Here is an 8,651-nt window from a genome sequence, read left to right on the forward strand (position 1 = left end):
GCGCAGCGAGGCTCGGAGGCCTGGCTGCCGCACGTGACGGACAAGTCTCAGTGCTCCGCCTGTGTGCGCTGGTCCCGCGCCCGGTCCCACTCCTGACCAATCCCAGGAGCCAACTGCATCACAAGGAAAACCGATTGGATGTGGCGAACGTGAAGAGGGTGGGAGCAGAAAGGGGTGCTGCCTTCCCATTCGCCTTTTATGCCTAGCCCTCACGCTAGCGGACCTTTGGCTTAGGGTCCGGTGTTGTGGTGGTTTCGCGTGGGAATATCTGAGGATCCGTGGGCTGTGGTTTGATGGATAGGAACAGTCCTTGGGGACCTTTCACTCATATTTTTGCCAAGCCAAGTGTGGTTTGAACTGGAAGAAGAAATAATTCACATGGAGGAAAACAGCTTTCAAGCGTGATGTGGTAGGCCCCAAATTGAAACTGCCTTTAAAAATGGCCCATTTAAAATGTGTCTGTCAAAAGAGTTTAAACAAGGAGTTATAGGTAGCACGTTACCTGCCGTTTTTAATTCAGCAAACCTCAATTCCTACTATAATTTGTGCCCTACTTAAAAAGAAATCGTCTTATTCATATTACTTTAGTCAATTAAAGTAACTGTTCCTGTATTTGCTTTACAGATATATTGTTTACCTGAGATAGTTCGGCATAGTAGGAAAAGAAAATATTAGATGAGATAGCAGATTTCAGTTTAGACTCAGCTTTTATGGACATTTCACTGTAATTACGCTAGTACTGTTTGATTTAGAGCAATTCTTTAACCTATTGGTGTCCATTTTTAAAGGTTTTTTCACTGAGGATAAGAATATCCTTTCGGTGGACCAGCAGTTAGCGTAATGGCTATGTCGCTGGACTCACATGTAGTCGACCGTGTCGGAGTCCCGGACCCGTGGCTTAAACTCACATCGGGTGTGTGTGCGAGCGTGCCCAAGATCCCGAGAGGAGAATGGAGGAGGAGAAGGGATTGCAGCGTGGCCATCCCCTCTGGGGGGGTGGGGGGGAAGGTGATTTCTCTCGCTCGCGCTAGCTCCCCCTCTCTCTCTCTCTCTCTTTTTCTGGCGTGCGCATGCGCCCTGTAGCAGAAACCTCTCCAAAAAAGAAATATAAATATATATATACTTTCATCCATCACAAGTGGCTTTAATAACATAATAGCTGTAAAAAGGCTTAGAAAATGCAAATACTTCTACAAAGTTAAATGTTTATTTTTTTTGATAGGTTTTTTTTTCCGCTCTAGGGCGCATGCGCTCTCCAGACAGAGAGAGACATAGAGACAGAAAGCGAGAAATCACCCCCCAGGGGGGATGGTCATGCCACAATCCCTTCTCCTCCATTCTCCTCTGGGGATCTTGGGCATGCACGCACACGCGCCCGGCGTGAGTTCTAAGCCACCCGGTCCAGGACAGGAACCTCGGTCGTCTACGTGGGAGTCCAGCGACATAGCCATTACGCTAACTGCTGGTTCCCCAATTTTTTACAAAAATCAGAATGTGAAAAAAAATTGCAAACAAATCAGAGATAAAGACATACAAAATTTGAAATGGGATTGGTTTACCTCGTGGATGTATATAAAATAGTACATTAAAAATATAATATACTCACTTCCAAAGAAGGAATATTTGGTGAATACTGCACACATGTTTAGAGTTAGTCTGTTTGCTGAAGCAAAATCAGATATGAGGAAGTATATGTGTTGTAAAGAAATCGATATTTGATGAGCCTTCATATGTGCTAATAGGCTTTACATATGCTGTGTCACTTCATCCTCACATCAACCCACTAAACTAAATCTTATCTTTTTGATGAAGATTCTGAGGCTCAAAAGTTAAGTAATTTGCCTAATCACTGGTAGTAAATTTGAGATGATATTTGTACTTTATTAAACTCAAAAACCTGTACTTTTTCCTTTGAATACTGGTTTCAGCATTTCAAAACTCAAGATGTTATATTCTTATTCAAAAATCAAGATGAACATATTAACAATCATTAATGGTGAAAAAATAAGAATAAATGTATGGTATAAAAGAAAAGTTTGAATAGACAGAAGTTAATGAATGAAGGTGGTAGGAGACGATTTCACAAGAACTTAAGTTGGATTTTGAAGCACAGACTCATTTGGATAGATAAATGGAAGACAACCAAGACCAACCAAAAAGTAAAAGAGCATGTCTGTCTGTGGAGGCTGCCGGCATGGGAGGTAAAATTGATAATGCCTGAGGGGAAGATGTGACTTACCTTCATGGCATTGTGTGATTTCCATGGTAAAAACAAACAAAAAAGTGTTGTTAGATAAAACCAAAAACTCATCTCTGGGCATTGAATCTGTATTGTTACAGGTCTGTGCTTAGCAGGAAGCTTTGGACTTAGTTTAATGTTTTGCTTTCACCTTCTTGAAATTCTTAATTTTTGAGTAAGGTACTCCACGTTTTCATTTTGTACCACAGATTATGTAGCTGGTCTTTTTCTAGTGTATAGTATCTTATAGATCAGTGAATTCCAAACTTACGCAGGAATCTGAAACACATGGAGATGGAAGTCTATGAATAAACAAATGAACAGATGTCATTTATCAGGTAGTATTTGTAGTAAGACAAGCAAAGGTGATTAGTTATTAACCAGATAAATCATAGCACCAGGAAACTGATGATGTATTAAAATCACCTGCTTGGGATTGTTATTAAAACCATATCTTACCATAGTCTGAGGCGTACATTTTTTCCTTTATACCAGTATGCCACAAGCTTTAACCTACATCGGAATCACCTGGATGACTTTTGGAAAAAGATTGCTGGCCCCCACTTCCCACCCCTGGGCACTGTACTAAGTCTGGAATACAGGCTAAGAGTTTGTAACAAGTTCCCAAGCGATGCAAATACTGCTGACTCTGAGGCCACATTCTGAGATCCACTGTTACAGAGGAAAAAATTGGTAAACTGAAGGGAAGCTTACCCTTAGCCATGTACAGACTTGTTACCTTTCGCCTCTTAACAAAATTCAGATGTTTTAGGAATAATTTAAGCTATATTTTTATACGAGTTTAATTCTTAAAATTTATTGTTATTAATAAACTTTCTGAAAAATGAAGTATTAACTATAGATAATTTGGGGAAAAAGAAAATCCCAATTTATGGGGTTATTTTGAAAACTGGAAAAGGAAGAAAAGCAAACCAAAGACGATCTCACAATTTGCCACCTGTATATCCCAGAAATATCACAAGAAACAGATTTGAGCCAGTGCCAACCATTTTGACATGTTTACAATATTAGAGCATTAAAATGTCACTTTCTTAAAGGAGTTGACTTTATATTTCTACAGCTAGACTATTTCCATAGCTCTATTGCAGTCTAGAGTATAAGATTCAGAGTAACATTAGGAAATATGAATGATTGAGACTTTTGCCTAGGAAATAGAAAAGCCTATTGTGAAGCAAGTCAATGCCTCAAAGCACCTGATTCAGACTGCTACAAATTCTATCCAATCAATTATGCGAAACTAATTGGAATCAAGAGTGCAGCCAGAATCAGATTTTTAAAAAATAATTATTTTTTATTATCATTGTTATTATTATTCTAAATATGCTATAGGGCACATGCAGTCACCAGAGAGAGAGGAAGTGAGAAAGCAAGCTGCCAGCTCTGGGACTTGAGCCATGTGGGAATCTAGGTCTTAAACACCACACTACCTGCTGGCCATTAGCTTTTAAAGATTACTTTTAAGGATAAAACAATTGAAGCCAAAGATGAACTTCATAGAGGTTTCTACCCATATTCCTATCTGCACAAGATGCGGATTTCCTTCAATTTTGGAATCACCTATGGGATCTTGGGCAAATTGCATAACATTTCCCTTCCCTAGTTTTTTATATATAAAACGTTAGTGAAAATATCTCCTATATTCCTGTCATAAGGTGATTTTGAAGATCATAACAGTCCATTTTTACCATCTTTACAGATATCTTTCTAAACCACAAATCTGAGAAGTTCACTTCTTGACTTAAAACCATTCTGTGAGGAAGTGAGAAAGCAAGCTGCCAGCTCTGGGACTTGAGCCATGTGGGAATCTAGGTCTTAAACACCACACTACCTGCTGGCCATTAGCTTTTAAAGATTACTTTTAAGGATAAAACAATTGAAGCCAAAGATGAACTTCATAGAGGTTTCTACCCATATTCCTATCTGCACAAGATGCGGATTTCCTTCAATTTTGGAATCACCTATGGGATCTTGGGCAAATTGCATAACATTTCCCTTCCCTAGTTTTTTATATATAAAACGTTAGTGAAAATATCTCCTATATTCCTGTCATAAGGTGATTTTGAAGATCATAACAGTCCATTTTTACCATCTTTACAGATATCTTTCTAAACCACAAATCTGAGAAGTTCACTTCTTGACTTAAAACCATTCTGTGGCTTCCCATATCTTCTATAATAGAATGAATTCAGACTCCTTAAGATGGCATAAAAGGCCTATGATCTGATGCCATCTACCATTCCAGTCCTTGTCTACCACTCTTCACAAATATCTTACCCTTAGCCATAACTACAATTGCTTGTAATAAACTTTTTGCTCATGTTCTTTCACACCTCTGTGTATTTCCACAAGCATTTGCCTCTACCTGGAGAGCCTTTTCTATTCTCTGGTTACCTCCAAGAACTCTTTAACTGTTAAGGTCAGATACAATTATATACAGAAGTAATCTCTTATGTAAAATTTTCCTTACCAACCTTTATAGCATTTATTACAGCATATTTATTTATTTACATGTATTTTTTTCATACCAGACAAACTTCTTCAACATAAAAACTATATATTTACATTCATTTACCTATAATGTCTTTCACAGTGCCTGATTTACGTTAAACTCACAATGAATAGATGTGGAATTAACACATAAATACATGAAGTTCTACTTATCCATTTAGTCCTCCACAACCCCTAAATCTGGATCAGTTATTTCTTCCATATATTCTCATAGCTTGGGGAACTTGACCTTCATACTGTTTACCTCACTGTTGTTGCTCATTTACTTTTTAGTAACCTTCACTAGAATGGCAGATTGTGCTTGCATTATCTGCATATTGCATTGCATGTATATATCCTTAGCACTGAACACAGTGCTAATGGCATAGGAATTGTTCAGTAAGTATCTGTTGAATGAATAATTTCAATTTTTTGAAATCTTTGGATAAAATGTACTCTACCTAATAATTAACAACTATTATATCTCTGTCAGTATAAACTGTTTTGTTTACAAGAAAAGAAAACTAGAGAGGAGAGTTTAAGGTTAACTCAACTGAGAGGCATATGCATGAGGAGGTAAATGACGGATGTTAATGGACTATCACAGAGGCCCAGGTTTGAGGTAATTTATTTCGTCAAGGCAAATGACAGTCGCAAAATTTTTCAGGACCCTCGGGTAAGCTTTGAGTCAGAGCCAGGAGAATGTGAAAGTTAATTTTTTAAAATTTTCAAAAAAATATAAAAAGTAAATTCCTTTTTGTAAGGCTACAACTTACATGTAGACAACACTGCCCTGAGGAGCTTCATACAAGGGAAATGTGTTAATACCAATGTAACAAACTTGGGCTAGATTTCCTGTCCGTTAAACTCCTGTTCTGTGCTAGTTTGTTAGACTCCAACCAGTCCCTCCACTAGAGTGACAAACTAGTTCAGATTTGCACAGGACTTTTCTGTTTTTAGGTCTGATAGTTCTTACATCTCAAATAATTCCTCAGTTTCAGGTGAACCAGGATAAATGGTCACCCTAACTCTTACCTCTTCCAGTTATTGATGTTGGACAGGCAGCAGAGGCCCAAGCAAGGTATTGTACAACAGCTAGTGTTGATGAAGGACTCTTAAAAACTCCACGTGCAGCCTTTTGTTTGTTTTTGCTATGGGGTGCATGCACTTGCCAGAGAGAGAGACAGAGAAAGTGATAAAGCATCCCCTGAAGGGATGGCCATTCTGCAATCCTTTCTGCTTAACTTTCCTCTCGGAAATTTGGGCATGCATGCACAAACACCCAGCTTGCTTACTAGCTGCCAATCTGGGACTCAAAGCACTCATTTGACCATGTGAGAACCAAGTCACCTCAACTACCACACCACTGGCTGCTCCTTTTTGGTCCATTCTTTTTTTTTTTTTTTTTTTTTTTTTTTTGAGTTTTTGCTATAGGGCCTGTGCGCTCGCCAGAAAGGCAGAGAGAGACAGAGAGATAGAAAGTGAGAAATCACCTACCGGGGGGATGACCACGCTGCAATCCCCTCTCCATTCTCCTCTTGAGATCTTGGGCATGCACGCACACAGACCCGGCGTGAGTTTAAGACACTGAGTCTGGGACTCGAACCATGGTCGACTACATGTGAGTCCAGCAACATAGCCATTACACCAACTGCTGGTTCCCTTTTCAGCTCAGTCTTTAACCTTCCTGGAAAAAAGTGTGAAGGTACTCTTTCACAGGCATTCCAATAGCTAGCTCATAAAGGAATCTCGAGGTTCTACTGAAGTCCCATATACAATGTTGGTAAGAAAGAAAGCTCAAAGCCTGAAAACTTAAAGGACTGAAAGAAATCATTAGGAAAATGTAGTGGATCAGAGAAATGACATGTAATACAAGCAGTCCGTTATTTCCACTAGAATAGAATCAACTTCTGACTTGAGTTTTCACTTGCCTGGGACTGGTTTTGTTCCAAATGGAGGTGGCGGCCAAGGTAGACTGGGGGTGTTTGGAATTCTTCTCTCTAGATAGTGATGGTTAAGTGATCATTGTATTCAACTCTTGTTAAGGAAATCTTTGAGCTACCATAGAGATTTAATGAACTGAGTTATATGGCTTAAGTAAAGAAATCTACTAATACCTCAAATATTAGTTTAAACTGGCTAAACTGGCTTCAGTGAGGAGTTAGACACTGTTATGGCTGTGTATCTTAATCTGAGAAGTGGGTAGTGAGAGGTGGAATATTTCTAATCTCTTTAAGTTTAGTCAAATGCTATAAGTGACATCCAGGTACCAGCAGTAAAGAGAGATGTCTTTGCTATTCTGTGTGCTCAAAAGTGCTAAGTGGTACTGTAGAGATTAAACAGAAGCTCAAGCTACCACTTTCTTGAGAAGGCAGCGGAGGTATAAAATTTTGACCTTTCAGAGAAAGTCTGGCATTGTCTGAATCAAGGACTTAATGGATCACATTAAAGAATTGCTAATTAATGGTAGAAATCTTGATGTATAAAGCCTTCGTAAATGGTGATTGTTAATTTACTGTAATTACTTTAAATACTACTATTTATAAGCTATGATACTTCATTGTAACCTTCAGCTTCCTGATAGTTAACAGTTGAAATACCCTAAATAGGAATGCATACTCCAAGGGTGGTTAATTAGTATTTGAAAGACAAATCAACAAAGTTGAAGACTATATCTTTTTTTTTAATTATTTAATTTTATTTATTTATTCACTTATTTTCATTTGACGAGAGAAAGAGAGAGAGAGAGAGAGAGAAAGTGGGAAAGAAATAAAGCTAGACACCAGGTCCAGGACTTGAACTGTGGTCTTAACCACCATGCCACCTGCTGACCCCTGAAGACTATACCTTAATTTTTCTTTTCTTTGTTTGATAAACACCAAAGTTCTGTTAATTAGGATAATAGGTGAGAAAATAATTTTTTCTTTGGTAAATGGATGAAATTTATGTGTATTGGCTAAAAATAAGGTGTTGACTTTCCCCACTCTGGACTGAAATGGAAATCTAGATGTCACCAGGTCCAGGACTTGAACTGTGGTCTTAACCACCATGCCACCTGCTGACCCCTGAAGACTATACCTTAATTTTTCTTTTCTTTGTTTGATAAACACCAAAGTTCTGTTAATTAGGATAATAGGTGAGAAAATAATTTTTTCTTTGGTAAATGGATGAAATTTATGTGTATTGGCTAAAAATAAGGTGTTGACTTTCCCCACTCTGGACTGAAATGGAAATCTAGATGTCTTGAGCCAGTAACCTATGCCCTCCTGAAGGTGCCCTGACATTAGGATTCTCTGAAATCCTGTATTCAAAGGATTTGAATGGCCTGGAGCAAAAATGAAATGGAGGCCCATATACTGTATTTCAGAACATTTTAAGTCACAAATTAAGTTAATGAACTGTTAAATAAAATGCGTTCTATTCTCTTGTTTTGATAAATATCTTTGAATTGACAATATTAAAAGATGTATAAAGCCATAGTTTTCATAAGACACCAGACTGGCAAAATATCCAGGAAGATGACATCTAATTATGATTGTCTGATGTTTTATTGATGGAGCAGAGATGCTTTAGATGATTAATAAAATAAAGATATAAAATTTATAAGCTATATGTTTATTCTATAACATTATTTTTCTTGCTTTTGTATCAGGGAAGTCACTAGTTAGGTTGTCAGAATCAAGATTATCACACAATCTGTTCTATTGATGGTAATGATCAAAGGATTAAAATGTAATTATATTCAAAGAACAATAATATTTGAAAACCAAGTTTGAGTATATTTTTTAAACATTTAAAGTTAAAAATAAAAAGCTAAAGTTATGTTAATTTGTTTTTAAGTTATTAAATATTTAGATTTATGTCATAAAATTTAAATTAAATATACAATTAAATTAATAAATTT

The 8,651-nt window shown here is 37.4% G+C and overlaps 1 pseudogene; it reads left to right on the forward strand.

Moving 5' to 3' along the window:
• The first annotated feature begins 22 nt into the window (after positions 1 to 22).
• The window catches only part of LOC102483945 (ATP synthase subunit delta, mitochondrial pseudogene), a 12,120-nt pseudogene continuing 3,491 nt past the window's right edge, over positions 23 to 8,651 (forward strand).

This window comes from Tupaia chinensis, unplaced genomic scaffold, assembly GCF_000334495.1.
Source record: "Tupaia chinensis unplaced genomic scaffold, TupChi_1.0 Scaffold149798_1, whole genome shotgun sequence".
Lineage (NCBI taxonomy): Eukaryota > Metazoa > Chordata > Mammalia > Scandentia > Tupaiidae > Tupaia > Tupaia belangeri.